Genomic DNA, 21204 nt, shown 5'->3' on the forward strand with positions numbered 1-21204 from the left:
CATCCCAGTTACACGCATTTACCCTCGAAGTTACCTCTAAGTGGAACTTTGAGATGAAGTCCCTCCCTAGCAACGGAGGTCCGCCATCTGTTACTACATGGACTTCTAAAAACTCGGTTTGATTATTGTAAACAAAAGACAGCGTTATCACTCCAGCCAACCCGATAATACCGTCATTATAACTACGAAGTATTTTATGACTTTTACGTAAAGGATGATTCGAAAAATGTTTAAAATACACGGATTCATTAACTGCTGTCACTGCAGACCCAGTGTCTAATTCAAATGTTAACTGAACATTATCCACCGTTACCGACACCAACATTGGTTCTCCTCGATTAGTACGAATATTATAAATTAAATGCTCACCCTCATCGGCTTCATCCGTGCAACATTGCAGGAAATGGTGATTAGATGGAACATTCTTCGCGTTACAAACGCGCATTAAATGCCCTTTAACACCGCACAACTTGCACGACGCATTCCTAAATCTACACTTCTTGCCCTCATGGTTAAAGTATCCACACACTGAACACTGTACAGAACCCTTTTGATCCCGCGAGGTGCTCGCCTGCGGAACCCCGTTCTGCCGAGTCGCGTTGGCTTGCTGCTGCGGGCCGGCCGCCCGCGCTGTCACCTTGTGCACGTCCGCTGTGTCGCGCACCTTCGCCTGCTGCGCACCTTCTCTCGCGCAGCGGATGCTCTCCGCTAACTGCAGTGCCTTCGCTAGTGTGAAGTCTTCCAGAGGTTCTCTGAATAGCCGGTCCCGCTCCGGGCCTCCAGTCATGCCCAGCACGAACCGATCTCGCAGCGTGTCTTCTAAACTCACCGCCACGAAATTGCAATGCAATGATAAACCACGAACTCGCGCCGCCCAATCCGCTAACGACTCGCCCGATGATTGCACGGCACTATAAAATTTGAAACGTTCCGCGAACCCGCACTTTCCAGTTTTAAAATGGCCGTCGAGAAGTCCCGTTAACTTTACTAACTCGAGCGATCCCACCTCGGCAGGGAGCGCGAGATTTTTTACGAGTCGGTACGTCGGCTCTGCTAAGCTACTTAATAAAATAGCCCGACGTTTTGCGCCCGATTTGTCCGTGTCCTCACTAATGTCATTTGCTATAAACCATTGTTCAAGGCGGCCCTTATATAATAACCACTCCTGTTCTTCGTGATTGAACACACTCAAAAATCCAACTGACATTTTAGCCATGATTACACCGAATAAAACCAACACACGCGTAAAGTCCGTTAAGTCGTCGCCACTGTTATTTTGGAGGGAAAAGGGTGCCAAGAAATGAGACACGGCCGTTTATCGTATAGCTATATTCCCACTGACAAGGCTGTTGCCGGGTGCAACCGGCTGGCGTGAAAATCTCATCTACCCGATATCTTAAACCTAACAGTTGTTAAATTGCACGCAGACAGAGTATCATTGAGGTAAAAAGTGGGTAAAAAATGTTCAGTTAGCTTCGTATTCATTAGAAACGTAATTATGTTACAAATAACACTAGTCTTTAATTCGGGCGCTGTGGCTTTTGTAACCTCAGCATAATTAAATTCGTATATATAATAGATCGGTTTTACATTATGGTTTTTTGGAAAAAAATATATATATTTCAAGCTACAAGGCTCATAATTTGTTGTCAACAGTTGTATAATAAATAGGTCACACCTAAAATACTGACTAGGCAATGAGGGAGGCAATATCAAGAGGGAAACGTTAATCTTTGCACTCAATACGCTTGTTTTAGGGCCTGATGCCATAATACTATGGAGTATCTCACACCGATAGTGTGTCATAGTTCATAGAGAAAGTGTTTATTTAATGATATTGTCTATCAGCTGTTCCAATCTGTAATGGATATATTTGAATGGGTGGGTGTGTAATATGACATTTTGGTATGTATGGTTAATTCACTTGATTGCACTAGTCAATCATTTTTATGTTTTGATACTTTTGGCAATTTTTATTTTTTTTAATGAATGAATTTAAAATAATTTTGGAAGAATTTTCAACCAGGTACACTTCGGTATCCATGCACGTTATAATAATATTTGCGCATACTATATTAATATTAGACACCAATCTTGGTACTATAGTTATACCAAGAAAAGTCTGCAGCGATTTTGATACCCTACGCAGTGCAAGTGTTATTTACACGATATAATTTCATAGAAATTTGACGTTGAAAATGACACTTGCACTGCGTGGGCTATCAAAATCGCTGCAGATTTTTTTTTATCTGTCTCTAACTATAAATATGTATAGAGATAGAGATAAAATAGGGCGCTAAAACGTTGCATGCATGACATATGATTTAGACGAGCCGCAAATAGAGGCATCTATAGCAACTGTGTCAAAGTTCATAACACGAGTCGACGTTACAAGTACATACTTCGAACTGTGGAGAAAGTGCATAGTTAATGATATACCTAGTAAACATTGTCAGCTTATCTAATACTGTCGGCACACTGTAGTAGAGTTCACCTCGATTAAATAAGGTTAAGTAATTTTAATGGAGAAAAAACCTTGGAAGTGGAACACAAAAAGTATGACATGAAATTACTTCAAATTTTTTATATTACAATATTAGAGAGTGTGCTTAATATATTTTAAAGACAATAATAGAAGTTGTCTTTAATTTATTTTTTTATTTTTTTATAAAGTCTATAACTTATAAGGTGTCCCACTGCTGGGCAAAGGCCTCCCCCCTAGACCTCAAAAATATATTAAGCACAGTCAAACATATTAAGCACAGTCAAACATTGTCTCTCTCTCTCTCTTCTCGAACAGTATTCTGTCCGATTTTCTGTAAGAATATTTCTAACCAAGAACATAACGGTTCACCTCTTCATTGCTACCGTTTAAGATTAAGTAATATACACTTAAAACTACAAGCTATTAAGTAATATGTAGTTTGTGTAGAACAAAACCCTTGCCGGTGTTTCCGGCTGCGCCTGCGCCGAACAGCGTGTCGTGTTGTGATAAACAGTTCGTGATAGGCCGCCGAGCGAAATTTGATGGGGCATTCTGAAAGTTATTGGTTGGAGTTGTAATTTTAGTTTATGAGTAACAAATTTATACTATCCTGAAATTTATATTATCGTATATATTCGTAGGTTAATAATTTAGGTAATTATTATTGTTTTGCAAAATGTTTCTATTATAATTAATCAGTATAAGAGTCGAAATTTCAGGGCATGACGTTACATTCTTGGATTGGTTAAAAAAGCATGCCTAAATTATTTCATTATGTTTTTTTTTATTTAGGTAGGTATATGATAATATTTTTAATTTTATAAAAACAATATCATAAATTAGTAACGTTTTTGCTGAAAAAGAAACTCATATTAGCTTTTAATTTCAAAATCGTGCTTGGTGGTGAAATTAAAAGCTAATAGTAATAAGACTTTCTTCTTCAAATACCTATGCAAATGTAATTTGTTACATTTATTTTATTTGCTGTGCGTGTAGTAAAATACATAAACATTTAAAGACATAATAAATTCCTATCTATAAAGAGAAGACATAATAAATACCTATCTTACTATCTATAAAGAGAAAATAAAGTGCATTGGGTGCAGAATGGTACCGGCAGCATACCGTTTGTAAAGCCACATTCTCTTGTTTCTGAACGCACCAGTCGGCCCAGAGCGCGCTTCGAGGACAGACGCGCGCGCGTTCCGAATTTAAAAAAAGTTCCCGCTGATAAATTAAAAAGTTTCTTACTTTGAGTTTGTTCTGTGGATCTAGTGTTGTGTTTTCGTGGTTTGTGAAAAGCTATACTTACAGGACGGTTTTTTTTCCTGTTTCGTCTCGTAAGTAATGGAATAATAACTACTGTTAATTAAGGAAATATGTAGAGCAACTTGAGTTTGTTGTACACATTTTATAATTATGTATTATATACCTATACATATGTATAACATAACAGTTGTTGAGTAACATTTTTATTATTTATATGTATTAATAATATATGTATGTACATATTTATAAAAAATATTAAGGTCATTAATTATTTTCAATTGTAATAGAGTTCTATGTATGTGTTATAATAATTTATTTATTTTGATTTTTTTCTATCCAACCATTTTCTTACAACAATTATTTAGGTCATACGAAGTTTTTAAAGTGTTCTCTAATTTTGATTCCATAATACCTACGTAATGCCCTAGTACTTAACTAATTACTACATTAGCTTAGTTAACGAGTGAACTCGTATTCGTGTTTTACGCAAGTCAGCAATTTTAATTATACAACACACCATTCTAAATTAAATCACTCGAATATCATGTATTTCATAATCTTAATTAACTTTTAATAACGTGATGTATACCTACATAGAAGAAATTAAATCATATTATAAGTTTCATAATACTATTAACGTTTCTTATATGTATATTGTTTTATGACGAAATGTATCTTCTCAAAAGTAACGTACTGTATATAGGACAATGGGTGACAATGGGCAGTATGACTAACTTGATGGTTTTTGACGCTTGTTTTTTATGACTGACGTCAGTATTGGAGTACCATACTTAATTTGATTGGTATGTTGCAATCTTAGAGCATTTAATAACCGGAGTTGCCTTTAAGAACTTACCCCTCTTCCGAAAACCTTGCTCAACTCTGCAAACTTCTATATGGGCTGACGTTTATCTGACATAGCTATTTGTACGTCACGTAGGTACATACATTTGACGTGCCCCTACCCCGCTAAAATCGGTAGACAGTTTTGTACAGAAAATGACAGCCATGGCGTCTCCAGTTACTAAATACTCAAAGTTTGCAACAGCACTCACTAAGGGCTTACTATAGTTCGTTTTTTTTAGCATTAGAAAGAACTCCGCAGAAGCAAGCGTGCAGTTTCTATCAGGCTCGTTAATTGTTAATAATTATTGAATTATCTAATGTAGCATGCTCAATACATATAATTTACTTCAAATTGTTACCGCTAAAAGTGCCAGATTTAGAACCACAAGCGAACTTCTGCGAAGTTCTTTCTAATGCTAAAAAAACGGACTATAGCAAGTGGCAAGTGGTATAAGTAGAAAGTTGATATTATTTTGAGCATTTAAACAAGTCACATACGTATAAATATGAAGTAAACAAAACCTGTTACGCCATAAATTTTCTAACGATAATATATTACAAAATAAATCCAAAAACCTTTTCTACGGAACTTCAGAAGCCCAATGCATTTCACATATTTAAGTAAACTTGACACTTTCAATTTACTCAGCGAGATTGAATACCTCTTTCGAAAACACTTCCATTTAAAACACCGACATGTATGGAATGTAACTATCGGCTCCAATGGCCTCTTTGTATTTACTAACAGCAACTAAACTGACAAACTTTAGGCCTTATTTCTTTGAAATAAGGTTTAGAATCGGTCAGTGAGAATCGACAATTTGCTGATGAGTGAGTCATGGATAACGGAGTTTCAAGGTCCAGGGTAGGGCTTTAGGCAACTGAGGATCTTTGTCTGTTTTGTACCTTTGTGTATTCGAAGAATGTGTGAATACTGAATACTTATTGGGTCACCTTGTTCGTGAATCAAGGTTGATGTTTGTTTACTTAATAATTACTATTATTAGTGCCGATCAAACAATAAAAAATTTAATATAGCGATTTTGTGAGGAATGAATACATGACTGTTATTGTTAATTTAATCATCATAATAATAAATCTTTTCTCGCACGACTTCGTTAATATGAATGTTTAAAAATACAAGATAAAGGTTGTGTACTATACTATACTCGTACCATACCTTTTAATATTTTATCTGTGCTGCAAGAGGCGCTGTATAAGCAAACAATACAAAAAAAGAATATCTAGTTCTAAATTGCGTACATATTTATAAACAGCATGCTATATGCTTTTATAGTGACATCAAGTATGCCATGGTCGAAAACACTTGACTTAAAATTTTAAGACGCATAATTCCTTAATACATTCATACGAAATTCGAGGAACAAACAAAGTGAGCATTTGATAAAGTTCAAGATAGCCTATCAGAGTAAACAAGATGAGATAAGAGAGAAAGGAAAGGGCCGAGTATGGATGTGTTTAATATTGAGTTATATTGAGTTATTCATAAAAACACATATATACTTTTAGACCTGTCCGCCCTCGGAATACCCGACTGGTGTGAAGTGGCGCAGAATAGGGCAGAATGGCGCTCTCTTGTGTCAGAGGCCAAAATCCTCTTTGGGTCACTGAGCCAGTGATGTATGTATGTATGTATACTTTTAGAAATCTTTATCTCCTAATTCTAAACGCGGTTTTATATACTATACCGCCCTAAATGCATTAAAACAATCATATTCATCAGTAATAACTCAGTATACCAATTAGGTTTTAATTGTACTTACAAGACTATCGGTAGATTAAACGATGTACGATCACGTTCAGCGATTGTTGCGCGATTTAGGGTCCTAGCTAAATGGGTTGTTTTAATAACTTACGCTATAGAATTTCCAATGAACAAAAACCCTAAATGGCATAACAGTCTCGCGTCGCGACTGTACAATATACATGCATTATTAATTAGTGGAAAATATACCTATCTAAAAACAGAAAAAAAGTATTCACTAAAATGACTAAATACTGAAAAAAATCGTATTCGAATAAGCTATCTTATTCACTACATATGTTTCCGCACTGTGGTAACGATAACAATATCGTTGTTTAAATAAAGGCAGATGTTTATTTACTTTCATTTTAGTTAATTTTCCACTCTTTTGGGTTCAAGGATAATTATAGCTCAGCTAACCAAGTTTAGGCTCTAATTAAATTTCACAACAACAGTGAATCACGGCTTTGCAACATTTGACTAATTGTAAAGTTAGAGTTAAATTAATTCAAATTATTGCTAAAGGTATTTTTGCGCGATACCGAGAAAATAAATTATTACATATTTTACAAACTTTTAGCGATACTCGACGGAAACGTCGTAGTTCCTTTCCTTATTGAATAAATGGTAAGGTACGTAGTAGAAATTTCTTAAGAGCAATGAAAACGCGACACTCTATTTAAAAAGTGACCCGACTTTGTTGAACGATAATGTACATCATATAACAGTCCATTAGTTGTATGATATTACTTGATCCAATTATAATTACATAGTTTAATTTTGTTTAAATTATATATTGATAAAAACAAAAAAGAACCAAATTACCATCATAAAACTTTTTTTTAAATAACCTACAGATAAATATTTGGCCCAGATCGCCGTCAACGGGCAAGGTGGCCATGTTTCCCCGCTGTATGGCGATACTAATACTGATAATGAAATCAAAAAACTTCTTTTCTTTAAAGACGATTAAAAGTATTAAGCAAACATAATCGGGTTCGCCATTGGTGTCACTAACTGTGGGAATAAAATAGGTATAACAAATAAAGGTTGTATTGGCCTCAAAACTATAAATTTGTCTGTGTATACCTTTTCTTTATCATTTGCTAGTCAAACTATGTATGTATTTGCACGAAGTTCTTTTGGCACCAAAGACGTTGAATTCTAATAGTAAATTAAAATTCCATTTATGTAACAACGAACCAACGGTCTCTGGATTCGAACGCACCCTGAATACTTTAGAAGTTTTAGAACGTTACATCTTTTTTTTTAACTTGATAGTTATATCACCAGTTTGTTCTTTAAGAAGGACGCGCGGTTATGCAATTTTAGAAAATGGTTGTCAGTCAAAATATTACACATTGCATTGTTTCATAAAAGATTATGATAATAAAACATTGATAAGGTGCAATTATTCATTAATCTCTTGACACAATTAGATTAAGTCTAAATAGATAAAGGTATAAATAATAACAACAACAAGTCTTTGTTTTGCCAGACATGTTACCTATTAACATCGTTTCCTTTTAGGTTAAATAGTTATGGAATAATAAATCATTACGTTGGATATAAACGTCGATAATATCGCTATTGTTCTTTAAGTGCGGCATTATATCGATAATTGTATTTATTACCTGTTTACAAATCTCCAACGGGCCAGATATCATTGATTTACCAGACGGCACGATTCGGAAAGTGAATTAGAGATTAACTAGATACGATATAGTAAAGATATGTGACGTCCCACGGATAAAGGTACCTTATGGCGGTTGGCGCTTACGATTATTAACGTCGCTCCAATATTATTGCGGCGCTATGCGACGTAAGCGCCAGCCGCCATAAGGTACCTTTTGTCGTGGAACGTTACATAACTTTACTATTTCATATCTAGTGAATCTCTAAGAATTAATTTCCCGAATCGCAGCGCCAGCCGCCATAAGGTACCTTTTGCCGTGGAACGTCACATATCTTTACTATTTCATATCTAGTGCATCTCTTATTCATTTCCCGAATCGAGCCGAGAGTCTATTTTTTTCTCCGTGTGGTCTCATCTGCTTGTAGGCCTTTTTGTAGTCCTATTCTGCACTTCTGCAGTCAATCTATTTAAGATATACCTCATTTGACGGCGTTGCTTTTTATTTCTGTCTGAAACCTAAATAACTCACGTGTATTTAAAGATTAACAGTATCTATTACTCGTTTTTGTAACTACAGCATGCTTACTTGTAAAATGGGTAAGTAGTAACTGTCTTTGTGCGTCGTCAGTTATTTTAATGTCTGTTACCGTTGTGCTGAATAAACGTTAGTGGGTAAACGGCGATATTTTACCAATGATCGCGGTTTCTAGTTTAACTGCTGGCTCAACTTCATTTGTTGTAGCCTAGATTCATGATCTACATATGAAAGTAAATGTTTAAAGCAACATTATTTTCTAAAAATGCCATTTCCACAGTTTTTCTGTAACTAGGTAATTATGTGTAGGATGCTATATGGCGAAGCATAGTGATATGCAATTATTGAAGTCCTACTGTTGTACCTAGCTATGTTCAAGAAATGTTTGAAACCTCAAGGAAGCTATATGGGGTACAATGTTGAAATAATTAATAACCAAGCTTCTTGGACATTTTCATCGTTATTTATAACGCATAATGTACTCGTACTTACCAGATAGTTTGTCCTCATGATGACATGATTAAAATACTATAATCCTTAATTTTTGTAATATGTATAAGTATAACTTACTCGTAGGTACATCTGGAGAAGAAGATGTAACCGTAGTAAACGTATTTTTATTTTAACTCTCTCCAAACATGAGCCACCCGCATCATTCGAGGTACTGTTCTAAAATAAGATTAGGGACAAAAACAAACCCCTATTATAATAATGGCATGTGAAGTGACAATATGGGACACTTCTGGGGTATACAATGTAATAATACTTTCGTAAGTCCCGATGTACTTTTAAAAGGACAAATTTAATTAGAATTATATTTTTTATATTTTATGTAGTTAATGGAATAAAACATGGTTTCGAAAATAAAACTGCAAAAATGACTCTGGGATATAGGAGATTTTAGTTTTTAGTTATGAAATAAACGATCATATACATATTAAATTTAATATTCCTACCTACGAGTATGTTAGGATTATAGGCACTTAGCTAAGAATAAATAGTCATATAATAAAATAAAACAAAATGCTTTTCATTTTATAAAATGGCCTACATAGAATGATACGTAGAATTGATTTGTGAGTGTTAATTCGAACGGAAGAATTTCTACTTCCGAAAACACGACGCACAAAATGTCACGGCCGAAAATAAGTCTCTAAATAATCGACCTTAGCGATCTGATGCAATCGTGGATGCAATCATAATAAACACAGATTTAGCTTCTAACTTGTCCTGCCTATTGCTGAAAATACCAAACCTAGGTCGATAACGGATGTTAGTCAAAATACATACCTACCCTTCTAAATAAGCCTTCAGCATAAGCCACACAATTTTTTAAAGTTTCTGGAAACATTCTCATTTAACATTTACGTCACTCATTGGCGTCTATTTTAATTTAAGAGCGAGGTACCTATCTATTGCTACTGACAAAAGGTACTTTTGTCATACAAGTTCCATTACGGGAGAAAATGTCTTCCACTAACTAAATCTTAACATATATGCCACTTTGATTTAGATGTCGATCGTTTCAGATATTAATGCTATTCTAGGTTTATAGGAATAGCTTAAATTTTTTTGTATTGCAAATTGTGAAGTTAGGAAAACCTATAAACCTAGTTTTTCATTGTGTCAGTAGCATACTAAAAATCATGGAAAATGGAAAATATTTAGAAGTGGAAAACGTTTTCTCTTTTTGTATGGACGATCACGTGCTATACTTCCTTCTTAAGAGTCATAAAAATCGAAACTAGTAATAAAATTGAAGGATTGGCAATAAATGTGCTGAATGAACAATTTTTTTTTTGTGTATGTAGGTATGCATCTCTAAATTGTGTATTGTATGTATACGATCCTAAATACGTTACGACATCTCTTATGCAACCGAGATGGCATTAACATTCGAATCACCCGTACAAAACCATTCATGTGTATACTATGAGGGTAATTTCTTATCTTGTCAAGTTCCTGGCCGTTATGATGCAACACTGACATCCGCTTTTGGCGAATCAACTGTAACAAAATGGGGGCCAGCTTCGAGGGTTAAGGCAGAATTCCCCAGTGTGGCACCATACAATAGTTATTTGTTTTACAAGGGGGCAAAGATGTTGTTTAACCACTCGTGCTAATATTGATACCCGAGCAAGCGAAAGATTCCAAAATTGAACCACGAGCGTAGCGAGTGGTTCTAATAATGGAATCTTGAGCATTGTGAGGGTTTCAAAGCACGAGGGTTAAACAAAATTTGCCCCCGAGTGAAACACAAAATTTTTCACCACACCAACCGAAGCAAATATTAAATGTAAAATATCAAACAAAATCAAACCAAATCAAATACAAATGAATGTTATTAAATATTTATCATCCAAATTCACCATTTAAAAGTCAATTCTACCAGCACACTTAAGAAAACAACTCAAAAATTGCATTTGATTACTTTGCCTCACATGTGAATAAAATGCAACTTTGCTATTCGTTTATGAAGTGCAAAATAAGCCTTTCCGAGCTGGTGTGGTGAAAACATTTTTGTACTGAAAATGCTTGTGCCGCATAGTGCCACACACTGGTGGAATCAAGCCTTTACACTTAAGTGGGTACTTGATTGTCCTCTAACTTTTGTATTATTGTGTTCTCTAAACTAACCTTTTCTGGTTAACGCCCTAATAGAAGCCGTAATTTATCGTTTCAAAGTATTAGCACGTATTAGGTACTCTCTCTTTATTTACCCTGTCTAAATTTGATTGCTTAACTTAAGATATTTTCTTTGTTCTCACCTTGAAGTTGTTTTAATCGTCGACGGTAAGTTCCATGGTCCTTTCCATAGTACTAATTTTACTTCTATTACTATCTACTATTTTACTTCTGTATTTTAAACATCATTTCTTTTCATTCGATTTCAAGACAATAGAATTTCAACCCAATGAATCGGTAGGTACTCCTAAAACTTAAATCAAATTATACAATATAGGTAAATGTCACATTGCATTTTTATATTTTAACCTAAATGGGTAAGTGAGGGAAGGAAAAACTTAGGCTTTTATGCAACGAGTGAGTTTCCTAAATAATAGGATTGCCTAACGCAGTACAAATGACTAATTAGTGGCGGTTTTTAGTAATATATGCCCATTTGCTAATCCTTTCATGTATTAGGCACAAGGAAAACGTTTTCACATTTCGCGTTTCGTAACTTTCAGTTGTAAGCGAGAACACAGAATAAATAATAGTACTAGGTACAAAAGACTCACTCTCGAACAAAACGCGTCTGCCGCTAGGTGGCGACAGCGCCACGCGCGGCTTATGGCTAGTCACCAAAATTGGTGTGGAACGGATGTACTTGTAGCCATTGTAGCTACCTGTAGCAAAGCGACGAAATCGCGGAGTGGTTTTTATTTTTGGTGAATGTAAAATGCTCTATTGTCTCTGTTAGCAGGCGTGGCTCACTCCGCGATTTCGTCGCGTCGCTTTGCTACAGATTTCCCGCCCCAATTCTGGGGAAAGCCATAAGCCGCGTGTGGCGCTGTCGCCACCTAGCGGCCATATCTGTGCTGATCGTAACAGACGCGTTTTGTGAGAGTGAGTCTTCTGTACCGAGTACTATTATTTATTCTGTGCTGTTAGTAAACTGACGCACATGCGTGCCGCTGCGTCGAATGAAAATGCTTTGTAAATCATTAATTTTGCTTTGACTTTTGATAAATGGAAGTAGGAATTAGAAATTAGGAAATTACACGTTTGCAGAGCAGAGACACTATCGTAGGTATACATAATAGTTATTTAAGATACAAGTGCGGAAAAGAGGAAATTCGAAACGAGTGCCGATAAATGAAAACACGACCGAAAGGAGTGTTTTAAATCGACACGAGTTGCGAATTACCTATTGGCACGTGTATCGTACAGCGTTTTATAGCCCTTTAAACTTTTGACATCGCGCGAAAAGTGCAATTTTACGCACTAGTGCGGGAAAATAGGACCATATGTACTGTAAAAAAAAAATTAAATCTCGTATTTTCATTTCGATATGCAATCAGCAAGACATTTAATCATTCATTCGACTCTTTCTGATAGATCTCGATTCAATATTAATTCATTTTTGGATTAATCAAACTTGTTTGTTTCAGGTTTGAATGAGTTTCCACGTTCAGTTATAGCCCGGTGACTGACAAAGGTGAGTCTCAGTTTAAATCCAAGTTGGAAATTAATAAATAATAGTCAAAAATTCCTTTAAAAAACAACTACTATAATTGTAATTTCCTCCTTCCCTTATAATTGCATTTTTTCTTCCTTTGCTGGCATATATAGTTTCATCATGATGGCTCACTCTCATAATTCTTCCTTGACATCTCATTCATATTTCGCACAATAAAATAAGAAGTCACAATTAATACTCCATGACCTGGTTGTGCATGTTTTAGTATAATAATGGCCATTAAGGTACCGTTCGGATTCAGACTACAGCACGATCGATGTTGCTGCTCAGATTTTTGACATTTGTTGCGCCAATGCAGTCGGTAGTAATGTCGCGTTGCAATACTGCTGCAGTAATGCTGGTGCAGACTGAATTAGGGAAAAAAAAATTGCTGCGTAAATGCTGAAGTGTTGATACGGGCAATGTCACTGTCGATTTTATTGTTAAATTGATCAATGAAATACATTGATCTAAAATGACTCTTACGCTTAACATTCTAGATCTGTAATTTTTTTTTTTGCTTATACATTTAAAAAATCTTACAATCTACTTACAAAATTACAATTATTTAACCTAAACTAACAAAATTCGCCCCGCGCCCCTCCAGACAAAAGGAGCTCATCACGCCTGCGATGGCCAACCTTTGCATAAGGAATGACCCGGAGCGAAGGTCGAGACTACCCTCTCTCAGACTCCTGCCCACTTCCCCAATGAAGGACTAGGCCTCAGTATTGTGATAAACTGAACTGAACGTTCTATTTGAGTAATACCGCAACGACATCAACGCAATTTATCAAGGAAATTGAAAATGGCGTTAACCGCGTCAGTGCCGAAGCAGCGCTGCGTGCTGTCCGCAGTCGCCATCCGAATGTCACCTTTAGTATTATTGTAGGCGACGCTCGGAACGGGTGATAAGCCATTGTATATGGCAACTGGAGCAGAGGAAACGGCCCAGTGTCACGTAGGAGCTTTATGGTTTCGGTTTACAGTTATTTGTTTTTATGAAACTGAAGCCCATGTTTGGTTGAAAGTCGTCCAATCGAATGAATTCGAAAAACAATTATAATACGAGCGTTTTCACACTGTCCGATATGGTCCGATCCGATGTCGGAGGTCGGATGGAATTTGGAGAAAAACAGCTGCTAGGAAATACACTATAGGGTCAAGTCCTTTTATTTTTGCATAAACGCTTTCTTTTGAACAACTGACACTAATTAATTGTAAAAAATATATAATAAGGTACCTACTTTTTTACTTTTCGTTTCTTTGTAGTAATGTTAATAATTTTACCTACCATTGTATCCTGGCTGACTTGACAGAACTATAGCAAGAAATATTTCATCCATTTCTCTTATTTAATTATCTTAGATAATTAATTTACAATTTTTGCGTTAACTGTAATATCGCTTTAGCGTGAAAACCGTCAATTTACAAAAAATTCATGTACATCATGAAATAACGGTATATTTATTGGTAAAGCCTATAATGTTCAGTTAGCACGATATTATTACACAATGCTGTTTATGTTGAGTAATAGTTTTATAATATGCAAAATAAGCCTTCTAAACTAGTTTCGGCTGATCTAGGTAACGTTTTGGGGCCAGTAGTGTTCCTATTTGACTTTAAACATAGCCATCGAATGTTAGCTCGGTTACATCCATAAGCTAGATGCGATTATAATGGACGCAAAAAATTACGAATATTGTGATGCTTTTCGGAATGTTGGCGAAATACTAACCGGACATTAAGTAGAGGTTTAAAAACCGAGGTCATCTAAAGAAATGTATAAAAAGTTCCGTTATAAAAATACTGACAAACAGCAAACACAATACAATACAAATACTCGTTATTGCAGACCTCAATAAAAGAAAACAACAGGTACAAAAGAAAACAGAAACACTACAAAACCCTACAAACACCCTAAATCTTTGAAGCTAGGACCCTAAAATTGTGAACAATATTCTACAATTGTTGAAATTAAAGTAAGTTTGTGTCTATAATGAGTTTGTTGTTTTGGTTTGAGGATAGATAAAGTGATATTAAAACCCGTAAAGTAGTGCAAAAATTGTATCCGCATAAGCCGCATAACAGTGCTATAACTGTTTTATGACACCGCTAACGGCCTTCGCACTTCAGCTTCAAAATTCGTACAGATGTAGTGCATATTTGTTTTCCATCGTATTTTCTCGGAAACGTTCGTATTTGTCATGCTACTTCAGTCAACCTCAATACTTTTTGTACCGAGACTGACTGAAATAGCAAGACTTGTTCGTACGTTTCCGTCAAAATACGATGGAAAATAATTAAGCACTATATCTGTATGCTTACTTATTTCATCTTTGACTTCCTTTGTTGACTTGACGTACCCATAGACATTAGTCACAGTGCCAGTGTTACGAAGATCCATTACAGCATATGACGGACAAAGAAATATTGCAACACGGCACGTGCGAGTGCAACAAAGCCTTTCAAGTGCGCTAAGTAGTAAGCCGGTTGATATCTACATTATTGGATTTTACGTCAAGGGTTGCCATTTAGAAGAAGCGTCGTATGGGCATGTAATGAGGAGGGATAAATGCCATGTAGGTAAAAGAATGTTAGGGATGAATTTGATGGACGAAGAGCGGATGGTAGACCCAAAAAACGATGGACGGATTGTGTGAAAGAGGATATGAGAAAGAAAAGAGTGAGTGCTGAGGTGACGAAAGATAGAGGAGAATGGAAGAGAAAAACATGTTGTGCCGATGCCAACCGTGGGATAAGGGTAGGAACAAGAAGGTTGCCATTTAGAAGGAGAAAAATATTTCAGGTACCTATGTTCAGCATTGGAGATCTTTTTCCAAGGTACCTAGAGAAAGTCTAAGCTAACTCTGTACCGTGAATGTATGGAAGACCCACTATTAATTAAAAAAAAACATATATATGACGACTTAGCCCAGAAGCTTTGTCGTGTTGGTAAACTCCTGGAAGTTGAATTAGAAACGTTTCTTCAGTTTCGATTGAGCTCAAATTGGGCATTCTAATATAAAACTGGTGACAATGCAATGTTATAATAAGATCTAGTTTCGATATGATATGATGGAAACTGAAGGTAGCCATCAGCGTAGTCACTTTACAAATTATGTACATAGCTACATTACTTAAGTTACTTAATGACAGACAATACGTTAATTTTGTTGGTAATCCTATTAATTAATCTAATTATTACAAGCATATGATAATAACGGCATTAAACTCAAGAGAGCATTAAAATAATCCACAAAATTCACTAATTACCAATTTCGATGCAACATATTACATTTAATTACATCACATTTAATTAAAATTAATTTTCAACTATAATTAATGTACGCTCGTAGCTGAACGTAAAAGTAATGATTTTTGTAATGAGCGAAAAACGAAAGTTTAGCCGCAATTAGTTTTAAATCAGTTTAATTTAGTATTTATTACGTAAATCACATAATTCTGGACCTAAACTGATATTTAATACATTTTGCTTTGCAATAGATTTTACTCTTACTAAGCGCTATTTTGAATTGGTACTCTCGCCATCAGATATATCGGAGCGGCCAAGGTGTTCACAATATCTGAGCACGCGCTCTAACTCCCTGACAATAGAGGCGTGTTCAGATATTTGTGAGCACCTTGGCCGCTCCGATATATCTGATGGCGACTGTACCTAAATAATGTTTGACAAGATTCGTTTGTTCGTGAAACATAGGCAGGGGAGAATCATATTGTCTTTTTCTTATGCTAGAATTATAACTCCAAAAAGAGAGATGTGTATAGATTTTTTTATTCTTCTGTTACTGACAAAATTTGTTTGCCAGACTAAGAGCATTTATGGTAGTCGATAGTTTGTCTCGGGAAAATAGAAAGTTGCTTAGTAATGGTAAGCACAGATGACAGATTCACAATTATTACTCGACTGCGTTTGTTAGGAGCATTCCACGAATGCATTTTATTTGTGTATTACATTTTTTTTTATCGGTTTAACCTTCGTAAGTTCCCGCGTAGGTACTTGTGTAAGTACAAATTCAATTCGAATATAGTTTTATATAAATAAAATGAAGGTTTAAATTCAGAAGCGTAAAAACTGCCTTAAAGTCTTACGAAATTAATAAGTCAATGATTATTTTTGACCTGTTTTTCTTTTTGTCAGAAAAACTCTTAATACTTTCTGCAGAACATCACATTTAAGTATACGGGAACGGGACGACGACGGTAGAGTGCAAGTGTTATTTCAAACGTTAAACTTTTATGAAATTATGAAGTACCTACCTATAATAAAAAAACACTTGCACGGCGTGGGCTATCAAAATCGCTGCAGACTTTTCTTGGTTTAACTCTAACAAGTAATTCCGAAGAAATTATTCAAAATATCTATTTAGTGACCGGTTTCTCAGTCTCGGTTGAGATTTGAGAAGCATGAAATGCGAACGTATTTACAGTTCATTTCATAAGGTGGTGGTACTGGTGCTCGTCGCGGTCTCAATACATGTCATCTTGAAACTTAAGTCATTGTCAATAGAGGTGACGGCAGGGTGTCATCTATTGGGCATTAGCATGTCGAGCACTAGTACCACCACCTTACCACATTGCTTTTAAAAACGTAGTACGCATCAGGCATTTTAAATACGTGCACATTTCATTGTAATTGCTCTGGTTTAAGATCTGCTTTTACTTTAATTTACCTGTACGCGTTTCACATCACCGTACTTGATGTAAATGTACGCTTAAATCTCGTTTCAATGATCGTATCAAGTGAAATGCAAGTGCAATTGTGCTATTTATTGCTAGTCGGTTAGAGCGTAAGTACAGGGTGAACGCTACATTTTCAGAAAAGGCAAAAATTCAATGTGTGAAGGCTGAGAAATTTGGTAATTTAAAGTAATAGGTAAGGGCATTGGAGTAAAAAATCACTTGCGTAATTAAATAGTTCCAGACGTCTGGCTGTCTGTACACATATTGTTTGTGGTTTTATACCTTGAAAAATATTGAGGTGGTATTCTAATGTGGTGGTTTTTTACAATGACCAGCTGTACATACCATATGTCAACTGTACTTGTCATTGACACGTTTTAACCTTTAGGCACCTGTCTAAAAAATACATTGTAATCTTCAGTTAAAAATATGTATTTTTAGATTTTTTAGCTCAAGACTGAATGCAAAGACTGCGAAGAGTGATCTAATAGACATAATATTCTTAGGCGTGTAATGTAAATAAATTATGAGGTAAAGTTTAACGCAAGTAGCCATATCGCTAATCTCTACATTGCGTCACGCTTGCGGTTAATGGTCAACATCGTCAACAGTAACTGAATTCAAGTTCAGATCAAGTTCATATCAATCAACATTCAAAACAAGCAAATTAGATCTGATCTGGTATTTAATGGCTACTCACATTTAAAATGACATAACAGGTTAATTCGAACGTGCATCAATCATCAAACCGATATTAGAATTATATTGGAATCATATATGTATTATCTGTTAGCTGTCATTTGAAAATGAATGAAATGAAATGAAATGAAAATCTTTATTCATTTCATTTCGAAACGGGATAAAATGCAGCAGTAGGGACCAAATTACAGATCTTTGCACTAAATATTACAAAAACCTTTATTCTTCCGACACTTTGCAATCGACACTCAATAATAGCCACTCTTGTCCAGATAATATCCCTCCTATAACCGGTTGTGAAGTCAACGCCGCCCTCAAGAGCATGAAGTACCAGAAAAGCCCTGGGGATGACGGTGTCACAACCGAAGCACTTCAAACAGGAAAGATTACATTGTTACCATATTTAACGAACTTTTTCAATTCAATTTTATACAGCGGTAAAATCCCTCCTAAATTATGCCACTCAAATATAGTACTTCTGCACAAAAAAGGCGATAAGTCAGATATAAATAATTACAGGTCCATTAGTTTAATCTCTCATATTTACAAATTGTTCATAAAGGTAATAGATAATAGAATTGCCCCACTGCTGGATAAACATCAACCACCCGAGCAAGCTGGTTTTCGCCCTAGTTTCTCCACAACAGACCACCTTCATACTTTAAATCAATTGATAGAAAAGTCCAACGAGTTCAACGTGCCTCTATACCTTGCTTTTGTAGACTATAGCAAAGCATTTGACAGCATTAAACACTCCGCTATATTTTCCGCCATGCAAAGCCAAGGTATAGATCCGACGTATGTTGAACTCATTGGAACAATCTATAATAACAGCACAGCCAACATTAAATTACACGCACCTGGTCCTGTATTCAAAATAGAGAAAGGCGTTAAACAGGGCGATCCGCTGTCTCCTAAACTGTTCACCAGTTGCCTAGAGGAGATATTCAAAAAGCTGGCGGTCTCGTGGGAGGGGTTGGGCATTGTCGTCGGTAATAAACGGTTAACTAACCTGCGGTTTGCCGACGACATTGTCCTTTTCTCCCACACTGCATCTCAACTGCAACTCCTGCTACAAGACCTGAGCACTGCGAGCCTTGAAGTTGGACTCACAATGAACAGAGCGAAGACCAAGTTGATGACCAACAGAGCAAAACATAGGGTCACGGTAGATGGGCAGGATATACAATATGTTGATGAGTACATTTACTTGGGCCAGATAGCTTCCTTCGAAAACAGGCAAACCATAGAAGTCAATAGACGTATCGATAACGCCTGGAAGAGCTTCTGGTCCATGAAGGCGCTATTGAAGGGTGACCTTCCCCTGTGTCTCAAGCGCAAACTCATCGACATGTGTATCCTGCCTATCCTTACCTATGGTGCTCAGACATGGTCATTGACTGAGGCTTTGAAGTCCAAACTCAAGGTTTGCCAGCGAGCGATGGAGCGCAGTATACTGGGTGTTCGCAGGACTGATAGAATCAGAAACACGGAACTGCGCTCCAGAACTAGAGTTGTAGATGTAGGTGTCAAGACCGCTAAGCTTAAGTGGGATTGGGCTGGACATGTCTGTCGTATGCACCCTGAAAGGTGGGCCAAAATGGTTACGGAGTGGGACCCACGGAACACCATAGATGGTGCTAGCCGGAGTGCAGGCAGACCGAAAAGGAGATGGCGGGACGACTTGGACGTATTTTCTCCGGAATGGCGGGAGACTACAAAAGACAGGGTTGAGTGGAGGAAGCGAGGGGAGGCCTTTGCCCAGCAGTGGGACACTTAATCAGGCTAACAAAAAAAAAAAAATTTCATTTCATTCATTTCATTTCATTTGAATTGGCCTTATTAGCTTTGTTTATTATTCCCCCCGAAATACGACTTTATGCCGAAACCTTGTTTTTATTCCCTCGAAACCGAATCTTCGGGCGAAACATTATTTTTATGCCGAAACCGTAACTTCGGTCAGACACTTGTCGAAAACACCTACAGTTTCAGCGCGGCCGAAAGATCTGGCAGTTTTTTGGCCGAAACCGAACCTTTGGCCGAAACATGATTTTTATGACAAAACTGAAACTTCAATCAGACGGTCAAAATTTTATATTAGGTAATTGTTTTCAACTTATACTCGTAAAATGTGAAGAGAAATGTTTTGTGTGTATATTAGGCACTGGACAAATAGTGACTTGAAAAACTAAGTACGAGTAGTAGCAGAAGCGAGAGTGACATGACTTGCAAGAAGTCAAGAAAGCTGTCAACATGTCGGATCGATAAGTAGACGTGACATTTGCTATTGACAAAATCACGACGAATTAGCGATAGTGTGTCGGAAGAAATGTCGGAATTAAGTATTGGCAATGAAGACTAAATTATTGACTGATGGTAATTTTAATCACATTTGGCATTGATAAATTGTTTTATATATTACCGTGCTTTATTTTCAAGTTAGATGTAAACTATTATAATTAAAGTACGTACCTGGGTAAGGGTCACCTGCAGTCCTGTAGTGCTGTGTCCAGGGTTGACCACTAACTCGGAGTTAACTGTTCTAACAGGGTTAAATTTACAGGTAACTCCGAATTTAACCTGCTAACCCCGAGGTAGTGGCTAACCCTGGATAGCGCAAATAGACTTAAGTCATTACTTATTAAGAGGGCCACTTGCACTTCCAGGGTTAGCCAACTATTTAACCCGTTAAAACAGGGTTAAACTGTACGGGTAACTGTAGGGTTAAACGATTAACTCCGAGTTAGTTGGCTAACCCTGGAACGTACAAGTGGCACTGAGTCAAATAAGTATTTAATTGTCTAAAACATAAATTCACCATATACTGGAATCAGTTATGTAACGCTGCCATACATGACCCAAATTTTTTTTATTAAGCTATGAGCTTCATCACATCTGATATTTGAGTAATTCTAAGCATTTCTAGCCTGAAGTGAGGGGGAGGGTGGGGTACAAAGACGGCCGCCACCCGTCATCTTTAAAAAAAATCTATTCTGATCCTGGTGGGTACTAGGGCAAGTTTGGTATCATTTTCGTATAAACCAAAGACGTAGAATTCATTGCTGATATTTGTTTTTTTCAGTTT

At 36.4% G+C, this 21204-nt stretch overlaps 1 protein-coding gene across 1 annotated transcript in view; it reads left to right on the top strand.

Moving 5' to 3' along the window:
- The first annotated feature begins 3631 nt into the window (after positions 1–3631).
- Positions 3632–21204, top strand: part of LOC134672592 (SH2 domain-containing protein 4B-like) — a 53860-nt gene continuing 36287 nt past the window's right edge. Inside the window, exons 1-2 of the mRNA XM_063530545.1 lie at positions 3632–3820; positions 12649–12695. The gene's annotated coding sequence lies outside the window, so the exon portion shown is untranslated. The remainder of the gene's footprint in view (positions 3821–12648; positions 12696–21204) is intronic.

This window comes from Cydia fagiglandana, chromosome 17, assembly GCF_963556715.1.
Source record: "Cydia fagiglandana chromosome 17, ilCydFagi1.1, whole genome shotgun sequence".
Lineage (NCBI taxonomy): Eukaryota > Metazoa > Arthropoda > Insecta > Lepidoptera > Tortricidae > Cydia > Cydia fagiglandana.